Here is a 12,489-nt window from a genome sequence, read left to right as displayed (position 1 = left end):
TTTTGATCTCTTGCTATCTTTCCTGGCAAAGAGACAAAATAATGTGGAGATGGTCCAGTTTGTCTCCAGGTCTTTTCACCTGCCCTGTCGAGGTCCTCAGGGCTCAGCACTGAGTCCAACTTTGTTTAACCTTTACGTTACTACATTTGCGCCTCTTATAAAAAATCTGACTTCTTCCTGGCCTCATATGCTGATGATACCCAAATTGTGGTATTATTGGCAAATCCTGAAAGCAATTTGGGTGCGGCTTTCAGCTCATGTATGAGTAAGGTGGGCAACTGGATGGACTGCAACTGCCTTAAATTGAATGCCAATAAAACAGAGGGTATCATCTTCGGTAACAACCCTTCCTTCTGGACACCAGACTGGTGGCCACCTGAGATGGACTCTTTAACTGAACCCTCAAACAAAGTAAGAAACTTAGGGTTCCTGGTAGACAAGGAACTGAAGTTTAAGGACGTAGTAAACAAAATAACCTGGGCCGCTTTCTGCTCGCTATAGCTAATAAAAAAAATAGAAAAGTTTCTGCCCCCAAACTGATTACTGCAACAGTCTGTATCTTACGCTTGCAATGGGTCTCGTAAAGAGGCTTCAGATACTGCAAAACACTGCAGCTCTCTTCCTTTTTAAAATTCCGAAGTATGAGTCAGCCAGAGGAGCAATTAGGAAATTACACTGGTTGCCAGTGAAGCAACAATGTAGTTTCAAAGCTCTCTGTACGGCCTATAAATCTCTGCATGGACTCGGGCCAGACCATTTAAAAAAGAAACTCAAATGGTACGTGCCAGCTAGGGCACTTCGATCAGGCTCTCCTAGGAACCTGATAGTCCCCCCATTTAGGTAAGCCACCAGGTGTGAAAAGAGATTTTTTAGGGCCACTGCCCTGCTTTGGAATAGTCCCCCACTGACATTAAAAGCAGCTCCCTCCTTACTCTCCTTTAGAAAAAACTTATAGACCTGGCTTTTCACACAGGAGTAGAAGTTTTCTGCACATCTGCCTGATCTGACTAAGACACTGTCACAGCCCGATCAGACTTCGATAACGCCAAGACTCCCTAGGGCATGAGTTTGCGCTTTATGAGTTACATATACATTACATAATGTATAATAATGTGTAATAATGTATTGCTTTGATTTTCACTAAAGCTGACTGGGCTGCCCGTGTTCTACAAATCGCAGATGTCATCATCATTAAATTTAAAGGTACTTTTTTCATTGGCTCAAAAGGATGAAAGGCTATTTCTTCCCTACCAGGTCTCTTACTTGTAGTTGGTAAAATAGTTGTTGTTGCACAGAGGTCCTTCAAGGAGGCAATAGAAGTGCCTTTGCTGACTGACCTCAATTTAATGTGTAATGTTTTTAGGTTTGACTAATATTTATCTGAGGGAGTAATCAACTAAGGTAAATATGCATGAGTATATTTACACACTTGCATATTTACTACCACATGTTGGTGTAACTCTGCCTTTTTGGTACTCACCAATTCTGACTGGAGATTAACATCTGGATATAGACTTACATGTCTCCACCCCCAGCAAGCATGTGGAGGTCTCTTTCCATGGTATTTCTGACCATTAAGTTACAGCAATAAATTTTGCAATTGTAATCTACATGCCATCTACATGGCTGACTTGTCTGCCACAGAGGCAGAACCTACACTACAGAGATGGATACCTCTGTCATGAAGATGGACACCTCCTAATTAAAAGCAATAGACAAATGCTATATATATGACTCAAATCACATACACTTGAGCCATTTTCACTCAAATAAATCCCACATACTAGGTACAGCCTTTTTCCATGTGGGCTGCATGATCATGCAACCACAAAAATTATATTCAGCATCCAGTATGCAGACAACACCCAAGAGGAGCCTGAATTTTAACTGAGGAGGAAACTGACCTGGTGAAAATGTGCAGTCAAACACTATTAACAACTACATTGTTCTGCCTTCATTCATCCTCAGTAGAGCACGAAAGGCAGTCTTGTGGCTAGGGGTCACAAACTTTGTTAATGTACTGGAGGAAAAGGCTTACTAATCTCTTGTAGATGTTCCTTGTGATCAGCAACACTGTTTTACTCAACCTGGCAAAATGTACATGCTACTTAAGAGGGTGTTCCGGAAGTCCCCATGCATTATGTGTAGAGTTGTACCAGTGAAAAGCCATACCACAGTGCCCTAATGCTACATTTCAGTAACACATGAATCCTAATTTGTTCAGTAGATGGTAAGATTAAATGTTATTTAATAGTCTTAGAAATTGCAGGAAATCGAGGTGAAGCAATAAATAATGTACTCTTCCAACCTTTCTTGCCGGGACCAACATTGAACACGTCAACAAACTTACTCACTGGGCTAAAAAACAAGCTGCACCCACTAGCATAATGTGTTAATGTTCCCCAGTGGTAAATAAGCTGGAAACCATTTATAGGGTCCTAGAAACCTTGATGAAAGAAATCAAACTGGCAACCACATTTGATAAACCATAACACCTAACACAGATTTGGATCAGAGGCAGAAAACCGGCATATACTCGTAGGTGGTCAGAATAAAGAAATCATCACCTCTCACCAAAACAGATATTACTTCCCCAAAGAAATAGCCAAAAAAGGAGCAAAATAGTGATCCAACAAAATCATCAGTACAGCATACGGTTCTCTCACATAACCCTTAAGAAAGACAGTACATTGCCCTCTTAAGTTCACCTATGACAACAAAATGGAGGAAATTGGGAACTAACAATAATAAATTCAGCATGCACAACTCAGACTCATATTTACACCTCGAAACCCCTAACAAAAAGAGAATGAAAGAAACTGAGAAAAGTCCAAAACAAAAAATAGAGAAGGCAATATCAAACAAAATCTCTTATACAATACCTAGCAGACTGTTTCCAATATACAATCCCCCAATGACGAAAGAGGAACTAGTTTAAACTGAATACCGCAGATTGTGGCACTCTAAATTCACATTTCTGCAATAATCTTGAAACCTTTGAAACGTTGCCCAACATATCAGGTATCCTTGGCCCAGTTGAAAACCTCAAAATGGCAAATGAATGTGGACGGTGTAGGAGAGCAGGATATGCTTCACATGGTTACCCCCACTTTTTGCAGCTGTAACACTGTTTTTCGACTTTCGTCTGGCTGGGGCCCTTTCAGGACCCCAGCCTATCTGCGTCCTCTCTAAATTGATTCCATGTACCTTAGGTAAATCACAGATTGGATTCTGAGGTGCCCTTATAAGTCCCTGGTATTTGGTATACTATGTACCTAGGGCATAGGTACCCCAGAGGCCTACTCGGGGCTGAAGCATGCAATATGCCACCCCTGGAAAGCCCTCAAAAATGACTCCACAGGTCTGCTATTGCAGCCTGGGTAAGGTGGTGTATGGTGGTGTATGCACCCCTTTCTGATATATAGCTTCACTATATCTCACCTATCACTTCACATAGAAACCTATCAGTCACCCCTATGGCAGGCCTTATCAATCCTGAAGGCAGGGTGCTTGGTTATATGTGAGAGGGTGCCCAGGCTTGATCTGAGCCCTTCTGCAGCCTTTGGAATCTCTTCTCCGGGGTTGTCAGTAGTGCAGCCTGACCATATACTCTTAAGTGCATTATATCTAAAACAGTTAATACTAACTTTGGACTAGCTGCACGGAAACATGTCGTGTTTGGTGTCAAACACCTTGGCATCATACCCCCACCTCAATTCCTGATGTGAGAATATGATCCCACCCTTCTAGAGGGAGAGACATGACAGCACCGGCATACCCAGTACCAACTCAACAGAGCCCTGGCATTACAAAATGGATGCTGCAGCCACAGACACTGATCTGGCCTCCTGCTACTGACCGAAACTCCGGCAGGGGAGGCCTGGACAATAGGTTTCCTGTCACAGGGAGGTGTAACCACCTCCCAGACAGGCTGATGTGTATTGGGGCTGGGTGGGGGCACTCTCAGAGTGCTTTGAAGTCCTGCACTGGGGGCACATTTGTTGTCCCTGTGCATAATCCAGCTCAAACTGGTTCAGGGGCCTCCAGCCCCTGCTCTGGCACAAAACTGGACAAAGGAAATGGATATAGCCACCCCTCTTTCCAAACCCTCCCATAGGTGGGTCCCCAGAGTTATTCCAACCCCTTCCTTAGGTATAAGTAAGGAACCCCTGGCCACAGGACTTTAGATATCCCTGGACGAAACTCTTCAACTGAATCTTGGAACTTCAACTCTCTACTCAAGACTAGAGGACGGAAGAAATCTCCCTTGGGGTCAAGGAGTGACTCCCCTGCTTGGCAGGCACCAACAAAGCAACTGCCAGTCTGCATCTCCTAAGCTCCCACCGGATGCCAAATACTTTGCAACCAAGGAAGAGGATTTCCAGACTTCTCATAGACCGACCCGAGTCCTCAGCAAAGCTGAGACCTGCAGCCCCCATGGGTAACGTGGAACCGGAATTCCTGGTCACAGTGCACATTTGCAAGTACATTAGCTTTTCGACATCTCTTGAAGTCGTGATTGGGGTTACTTGCAGCCACCACCTTGAGCAGAGAATCCACCAAAGATTGTCAGCCTAGTCACCCCGAGTGACCAGTGGGCCACCATTTTGTGATTCCTCTTCAGGTCCCTTTGCGATCCCTGGTCCATCAACTGGTGGGTCCCTGTGAAGGTAAGTTTGATTTTCCTTGGGCTTCCCTGGTTGCTCTAGATGTGCCCTAACTCCCTATCAAGTAGTGAGTCCCTCAGACCTTGCTGGTCTGCACCAAAGCATCTTTCTCCTTTCTGCGTGGGTTGCTGTTGCCAAGGTTTGTTGTGTCCAATCTGGGCACCGATGCTGCAGCACTCGAAATCCTTCAAGGGACAGCTCGAATCAAGCTCCTGGTTGTCCTCAACGCCTCCTGGTCCTCGTGGCTGAAGAGTCAAGCTTCACCTTCTTCGCCTGAAACACCTGACATCGCTGGGCATTCGTCTATCATACCCCTGTTCCCTGGCAAGTGACCCAGACTCTGTAACCTCTGCTTTCAGGTTCTTCTCAACTTTGATCCAGGCTTGAATCTCTTTGGACACTTTGCATCTTCCCGGCAGCAGCATTCTTTGCCAGCTCCCATTGAAAACGACGACGCGACTCGACACCAATTGACACCACTGCACCCGGCTTCCCTGGGTGAGGTAACATGAGTACTCTGGTGCTCCCGTGGGTGTTAACCCTAGAACTTCCTAAGGTCAAAAGGGTTTGGTCCTGACTCATTTCTAAGTGTCCCTAATCTTTAAAAATCTAACCGCGACTTTCCCCATAGAAGCTAACGGGAGCTCGCGGCTGTGTTCTCACACTGCACACGGCCCCCTTTGGGTCCACTGTTTCACTACCTTGGGTGGTTCCTTGGGGTCCCAGCGATTCTACAGGCTCTAGACCTTGTCTCTAGTTAAGTCGTGGTTCTTATACCACTATTTTAGTATATGGTTTGGCTCGCCCCTAGGGCCTGACGTGTATTTGTGCTATTTTGCTGTAATATTTGAAGTGTAACTTATGTGTTTGGACCTCTAGCCTCATAAAGAGACTAGTAGGGTGTGTTTAGAAATAAATACATATATTTTATATATATACCTTGTGTGGTTGCCATTCATTTAGCCATTCAAGAGATTATAGACGGGTAAAACAAGCTGCTTTACATTCCTTCAAGACTTAGCCTGAAGGCTGCTCTCCATAGCTACCACTAGGATAGCTTTCAATAAAGGTTGTATTTAACCTATCATCAATAAGGGGTTGTTTGGACTGGTACAGGGTGCCCACTGTAACTAGTGGACAGCATATACCAGGCCAACTTCTCACATTGGTGTGCACCGTGTGGGATTCCAGCTTGCTATTGTTTTACCAGATAATCTCAATTGAATTGACTAACTGAAAACCACTAAAGGTACCCAAGGTACATATAATACAAGCTTTAGAATACAGTAAGTTCTACTGAGCTTAGAGTTGTGTGTTAAGGGCCTAGCACACCCTTTCTACTACTCAAGAGAGTTTAGTAGGCCACACTAGAGTAGGTAGTGCAATAAACCACACCTCACTAGTAATGTCTTCAAGGCCAGGAACCAGTGGGTCCCTGCCACAAGCCAATGGGCTTCTTATCTCCAAGGATGATAACCTCCCATTCTTGGAATTAAGAGCATTATGCAGAACTAGGAGACTGAAGACAGGCAAATGTCCAACCACCCAGCATCTCATAGAAGTACTCAGGCTGGATGATCTCAGAAGACCTATAGGGTCTGAAGGGGTAGGCAGAGTGGGTGGGGCAGCAAATGAGGAAGGGCCTAGAGGTGACATTCCCCATGACCTGACCTCTAATGCTGACCAGGAAGATGACAATTATCTTGACCTGGGAAATCCAGCTCCCCTGGAGGATGAGGGGGAGGGCCACAATGGTCCCCTCTTTGTCCCTCCTGGAGTTGGTAGTGGGCCTAGAAGGTCTAGATCTCCCTCAGTGGAGTCTAACCATACTGGTTCATCTTATAGGGACTTCTATCTCTGCTCACAGGAGGGAAACCTCCCAGGAGAGGAGAGAGAGACTGCTGAAGTGTGAGGAAGCCCAGCTTAAAATCAGAAAGCAGCAAGTAGCCATAGTGAGGGAGGCCCTAGAGCTCTACAGAGCTAGAAAAAAGATGGGTCTTGAGTCCCATGGTGTCAGCAACATCCCTAGCGATAGGGAGAGGTCTCATGAACATAGAAACCTAAATAAGATTGCCCCTCCCTGCCAGAGTGGAGATGACATCCACAAATGGATAACTGTACTGGAAAGGGCATGTGAAGTTCAAAGGGTCCCCCAGGAGCGGTGGGAAGCAATCTTATGGCTCTCCTTTGCAGACAAAGGTAGAGATAAGCTCCTCACTGTTAGAGAGGAGGATGCTGATGATTATACCAGTCTGAAAAGTGCATTGATTGAAGGGTTTGGCCTAACCACTGAACAATATAGGTTAAAGTTCAGAGATTCCCAAAAGGCACAGAATCAAGACCAAGTGGACTTCGTAGATAGTGCTACTAAGGCTCTGGAGGGTTGGTTACTTGGCAGAAAAGTGCATAGCTTTCAAGGATTGTACAATTTGATTATGAGGGAGCAGATCCTTAATAATTGTCAAAATCAGCTGTTGCACCAGTACCTGGTGGACTCAGAGCTGACCTCTCCCCTAGAATTGGGAAAGAATGCAGACAAATGGGTCAGAACCAGGGTGAGGCAGAAGGTACAGAACCAAGGTGGTGAACCAAAGAAGCAAGATCCTAAAAACTCTGACAAGGGTGGGGAGAAGGGTAAAGAACAGAAGTCTTCACAAGGTCTCCAAAAATCTTCTTCAGGTGGGGATTCACAGTCTAACAAGGAAAAGGCCAAAAGAAACCATGGTGCAAAATCTGGAAACAGAAGACTCACTGGAGAAGTGTTTGCCCTAAGTCCAAAAACTCAACTCCAGCCACCATTGCCCCTAAGGCAACTGTTCCCCCTAGTACAGCTACAATTGGCATTGGTAATGTTAAGAATAAGGGTGTAGTAGGGTTTACCCTGGGTTAGGAGATGGACTCTGGCCTAGTCAGAGTTCCAACTCGGGCTGTCCTAGTCTGTGATGGAGGCATGGATATGTCCTCATTTGTGAGTCCCAGTAACTTGGGCAGCCTAATGGAAAAGAGACTTTGGCATTCAGGGACACAGGAGCAAGTGTCACAATGGTGACAAAAGATCTTGTGGATCCTGGGCAGATTATACTCAGTGAAATGTACCAAGTGACCAATGTTAGCAATGTCAGAACAGACCATTCTCTGGCAGTTGTTGACTTCTCCCGGGGAGGGGTAACTGGACTTAAGAAGGTTGTGGTAAGTGCAGACCTACCAGTTGAATGCTTGCTTGGCAATGATCTGGAACCTTCAGCTTGGACTGAAGTCGAGCTCATGACACATGCAGAAATGTTAGGGATCCCTGCTCATGTCTTTGCTGTGACTAGGTCACAGGCCAACATGTCTAACACTGGACAGGCCCTGGATTCTGGAAGAATGGACCAGGTGCCTCCCAAGAGGAGGAGCAGTAGGGTTAAGGCAGTGCCTCCCCCCCCGACTCAGAATACAGATCAGCCTCCTCAGGGAGATGATCTTGAGCCTGAAGAAGGAACTGTCCCAGAGGAGCTTGAACCTGACAAGGTTGAGTTCTTGGGGACAGGGGGGCCTTCCAGGTCAGATCTGAGCCAGGAACATAAAACCTGCCCCTCTCTTGAGCCCCTCAGAAAGCAAGCTGCTGATGAGGCTGCTGGTAATGTTAGTGGCAACTATCAAATGTATTGGGATGACAGACTCCTTTATTCAGAGTGTAGAGACCCAACGCCTGGTGCTTCCAGGAGGTTGGTTATACATCTGAAGTTTAGGGGCTTCCTATTGACACTAGACCATGATATTCCCTTAGCAGGACACCTGGGCCAGAACAAGACTTGGGACAGAATTGTCACTCACTTTCACTGGCCCCACATGTCTGAAGACACTAAGGAATGTTGTCGCTCCTGTGTGACCTGCCAAGCCAGTCGCAAAGCAGGTTGAACCACAAAGACCCCCCTGATACCACTACCTGTGGTGGGGGTTCCCTTTGAGAGGGTGGGGATTGATATTGTTGGTCCCATGGATCCTCAAACAGCATCTGGGTACAGATTTATCCTGGTGGTGGTGGACCATGCCGCTAGGTACCCAGAGGCCATTCCCCTTAGGACCACTACAGCACCTGTGGTGGCAAGAGCCCTCTTGGGTGTATTCTCAAGAGTGGGTTTTCCTAAGGAAGTAGTATCTGACAGGGATTCACACTTCATGTCAAGTTACTTGACTGCAATGTGGAAGGAGTGTGGAGTGAATTATAAATTCACCACACCCTATCACCCACAATGCAGTGGTTTAGTTGAAAGATTCAACAAAACCTTAAAGGGCATGATCAAAGGTCTCCCTGAAAAGCTTAGGCGCAGATGGGACATCCTTTTTCCCTGCCTATTGTTTCCCTACAGGGAGGTGCCACAAAAGGGGGTTGGTTACAGCCCTTTTTAAATTTTGTTTGGCCATCCTGTTAGGGGTCCTTTGTGTCTGGTGAAGGAGGGATGGGAGTTACCTCTCAAACCCTCTAAACAGGACATAGTGGACTATGTACTTGGTCTCCGCTCCAGGATGGCTGAGTATATGAAAAAGGCAACTAAAAACCTTGAGGCTAGCCAGGAATTGCAAAAGACCTGGCATGACCAAAGGCTGTGCTGACGGTTTACCAGCCAGGAAGTGTGGGTGTTGGAGTCTGTGGCCCCAGCAGCCCTCCAGGACAAATGGAGTGGCCCCAATACAATTGTTGAACAAAAAGGGGAGGTCAACTACTTTGTAGACCTTGGAACCCCTAGGAGTCCCCACAGGGTACTTCATGTCAACAGACTAAAACCATATGTTGAAAGGGCAGACATGGGCTTGCTCATGCCTACCGATGAAGGACAGGAGGAAAAGAGTGACCCACTCCCTGACCTGCTTTCTCAGAACCCTGATGATGGATCAGTAGATGGTGTAGCCTTGGCAGGCAGCCTCACTGTCCAGCAACAAACTGACTGCAGAAAACCTCTCAGCCAGTTTAGACATATGTTTTCTCTGACTCCAAGTCAGACCACCTGGTGCACTAATGAAGTGGACAATGGGGACAGTCTGCCTGTGAAGAATAAGATCTACAGGCAAACTGATCATGTCAGGGACTGTATAAGGACAGAAGTCCAAAAGATGTTGGATTTGGGAGTCATGAACCCTCAGATAGCCCCTGGGATAGCCCAGTAGTCCTTGTACCTAAACCTCACACCAAAGATGGCAAGAGAGAGATGAGGTTTTGTGTGGACAACAGGGGTCTCAATGCAGTCACTAGGACTGATGCCCATCCCATCCCATGGGCAGATGAGCTAATAGATACTTTGGCCTCAGCCAAGTTTCTAAGCACATTTGACTTGACAGCTGGCTACTGGCAGATCAGACTAGCTGATGATGCAAAGACAGCATTTTCTACCCCTAGTGGGCATTATCAATTTGTGGTGATGCCCTTTGGTTTGAGGAATGCACCTGCCACTTTCCATAGGTTGGTGAATCAAGTCCTTACAGGCCTGGAAGACTATAGTGCAGCATATCTAGATGATATTGCTGTCTTTAGCTCCACAAGGGAGGATCACCTGGTCCACCTGAGGAATGTTTTGGAGGCCCTGCAAAAAGCAGGCTTAACTATCAAGGCTACTAAGTGCCAGATAGGGCAGAGTCAGGTTGTGTACCTGGGCCACCATTGCAGAGCAAAATCCAGACCATAATGGACTGGATAGCTCCACCTATCCAGACTCAGGTGAGAGCCTTCTTAGGTCTGACTGGGAATTACAGAAGATTTCTCAAGGGGTATGGATCAATAGTGACACCCCTGAATGACTTAACCTCTTAGAAAATGCCCCAAAAGATTCAGTGGACAGTTAGCTGTCAAAAGGCATTTGATGACCTAAAGCAGGCTATGTGCACTGCTCCCATTCTGAAAAGTCCTCATTACTCCAAAAAGTTCATTGTACAAGCAGATGCATCTGAGTTGGGGGTAGAGGCTGTACTGACACAGTTTAATGATGAGGGTCAGGATCAGCCAGTAGCTTTAATAAGCAGAAGGTTGACCCCAGAGAGAAACGTTGGTCAGCCATTGAGAGGGAGGCCTTTGCTGTGGTTTGGGCTCTGAAGAAGTTGAGGCCATACTTATTTGGTACTCACTTGATTGTTCAGACAGATCATAAGCCCCTCCTATGGCTAAAACAGATGAAGGGTGAAAATCCCAAATTGCTCAGGTGGTCCATTTCCCTACAGGGAATGGACTATACAGTGGAACATAGACCTGGGAGTAACCATGCCAATGCAGATGGACTCTCCAGATACTTCCATTTAGAACATGAAGACTCAACTTTTCAAGGTTAGTTTAATGTCCCTGCATTTGGGGGGGGGGGGGGGTTGTGTAGGAGAGTAGGCTCTGCTTCATATGTTTACCCCCATTTTTGCTGGGGTTTCACTGTCTTTCGACTTTAGTCTGGCTGGGACCCTGCTAATCAGGGCCCCAGCCTACCTGCTTCCTCTCTAAAAGAGATTCTGTGTACTTTAGGGGCAGTTCAGATTGGATCTGAGGTGCCCTTATAGGTCTCTAGTGTATGGTATACTATGTGCCCAGGGCATAGGTACACCAGAGGCCTGCCAGGGGCTGAAGCATGCATTATGCCACTCAAAATGATACCACGGGTCTGCTACTGCAGCCTGGGTAAAGTGGCGCATGCACCCCTTACTGTGATATAGGTTACCTATATCACTATGTATATAGACACATATAAACCTATGTCAGTCCTATGGCAGGCCTTATCAATCCTGAAGGCAGAGTGCTTGGTTCTTATGTGAGAGGGTGCTCCTGCATGAGCAGAGCCCCTTTGCAGAGTTCGGAGACCCTTCTCTGTTGCTGTTTGTAGTGCAGCCTGAACATATACTCTTAAGTGCATTATAACCAAACGGTAAATGCTAGCTTTGGACTGGCTGAACGGAAACATGTCATGTTTGATGTCAAACACCTTGGAATCATACCCCCACACCAGTAACTGGTGAGGGGGTATGATCCCACCCTTCTAGAGGGAGAGACATGACAGCCCTGGTATACCCGGGAGAAACTTAATAGAGCCCTGGCATCACAAAATGGATGCTGTAGCCAAAGACACGGGTCTGGCCTCCTGCTGCTGACTGAAACTCCAGCAGGGTAGGCCAGGACAATAGGTTTCCTGTCATGTGTATTGGGGCTGGGTGAGAGCACTCTCTGAGTTCTTTGAAGTCCTGCACTGGGGGCACATTTGGTGTCCCTGTGCATAGTCTAGCTCAAACCGGTTCAGGGGCTTCCAGACCCTGCTCTGGCGTGAAACTGGACAAAGGAAATGGGTGTAGCCACCCCTCTTTCCTAACCCTCCCATAGGTGGGTCCCCAGAGTATGTCCAATCCCCTACCTTAGTATAAGTATGGGACCCCTGTCCTTAGGACTTTAGATTACCCTGGATGAAACTCTGAAGCTGAATCCTGGACCTTCGACCCTCTGCTCAAGATCAGAGGACTGAAGAAATCTCCCTTGGGGTCAAGGAGTGACCCCTGCTTGGCAGGCATCAATGAAGCAATTTGCCCATCGGCATTATCGAAGGTTCCACTGGACTCCAAAGTATTTACAGCCCAGGAAGAGAATTTCCAGACATTCCAGAGGCCGACCCGAGTACCCAGCAAAGCTGAGACCCGCAGCCCTCTTGAGTAGTGTGGAACCGGAACTCCTGGTCACCATGTACTGTTGCAAGTGCATTGACTTCTCGACGTTTCTTGAAGTCGTGCTAGGGCCAACTTATAGCCCCCACCTCGAGCACTGAATCCACTGAAGATTGTTGGCCTGGTCATTCCGAGTGACCCGTGGGCCGCCATATTGCGT

The sequence above is a fragment of the Triturus cristatus genome, chromosome 2_2, assembly GCF_964204655.1.
Source record: "Triturus cristatus chromosome 2_2, aTriCri1.1, whole genome shotgun sequence".
Lineage (NCBI taxonomy): Eukaryota > Metazoa > Chordata > Amphibia > Caudata > Salamandridae > Triturus > Triturus cristatus.
This window is presented reverse-complemented; position numbering follows the sequence as displayed.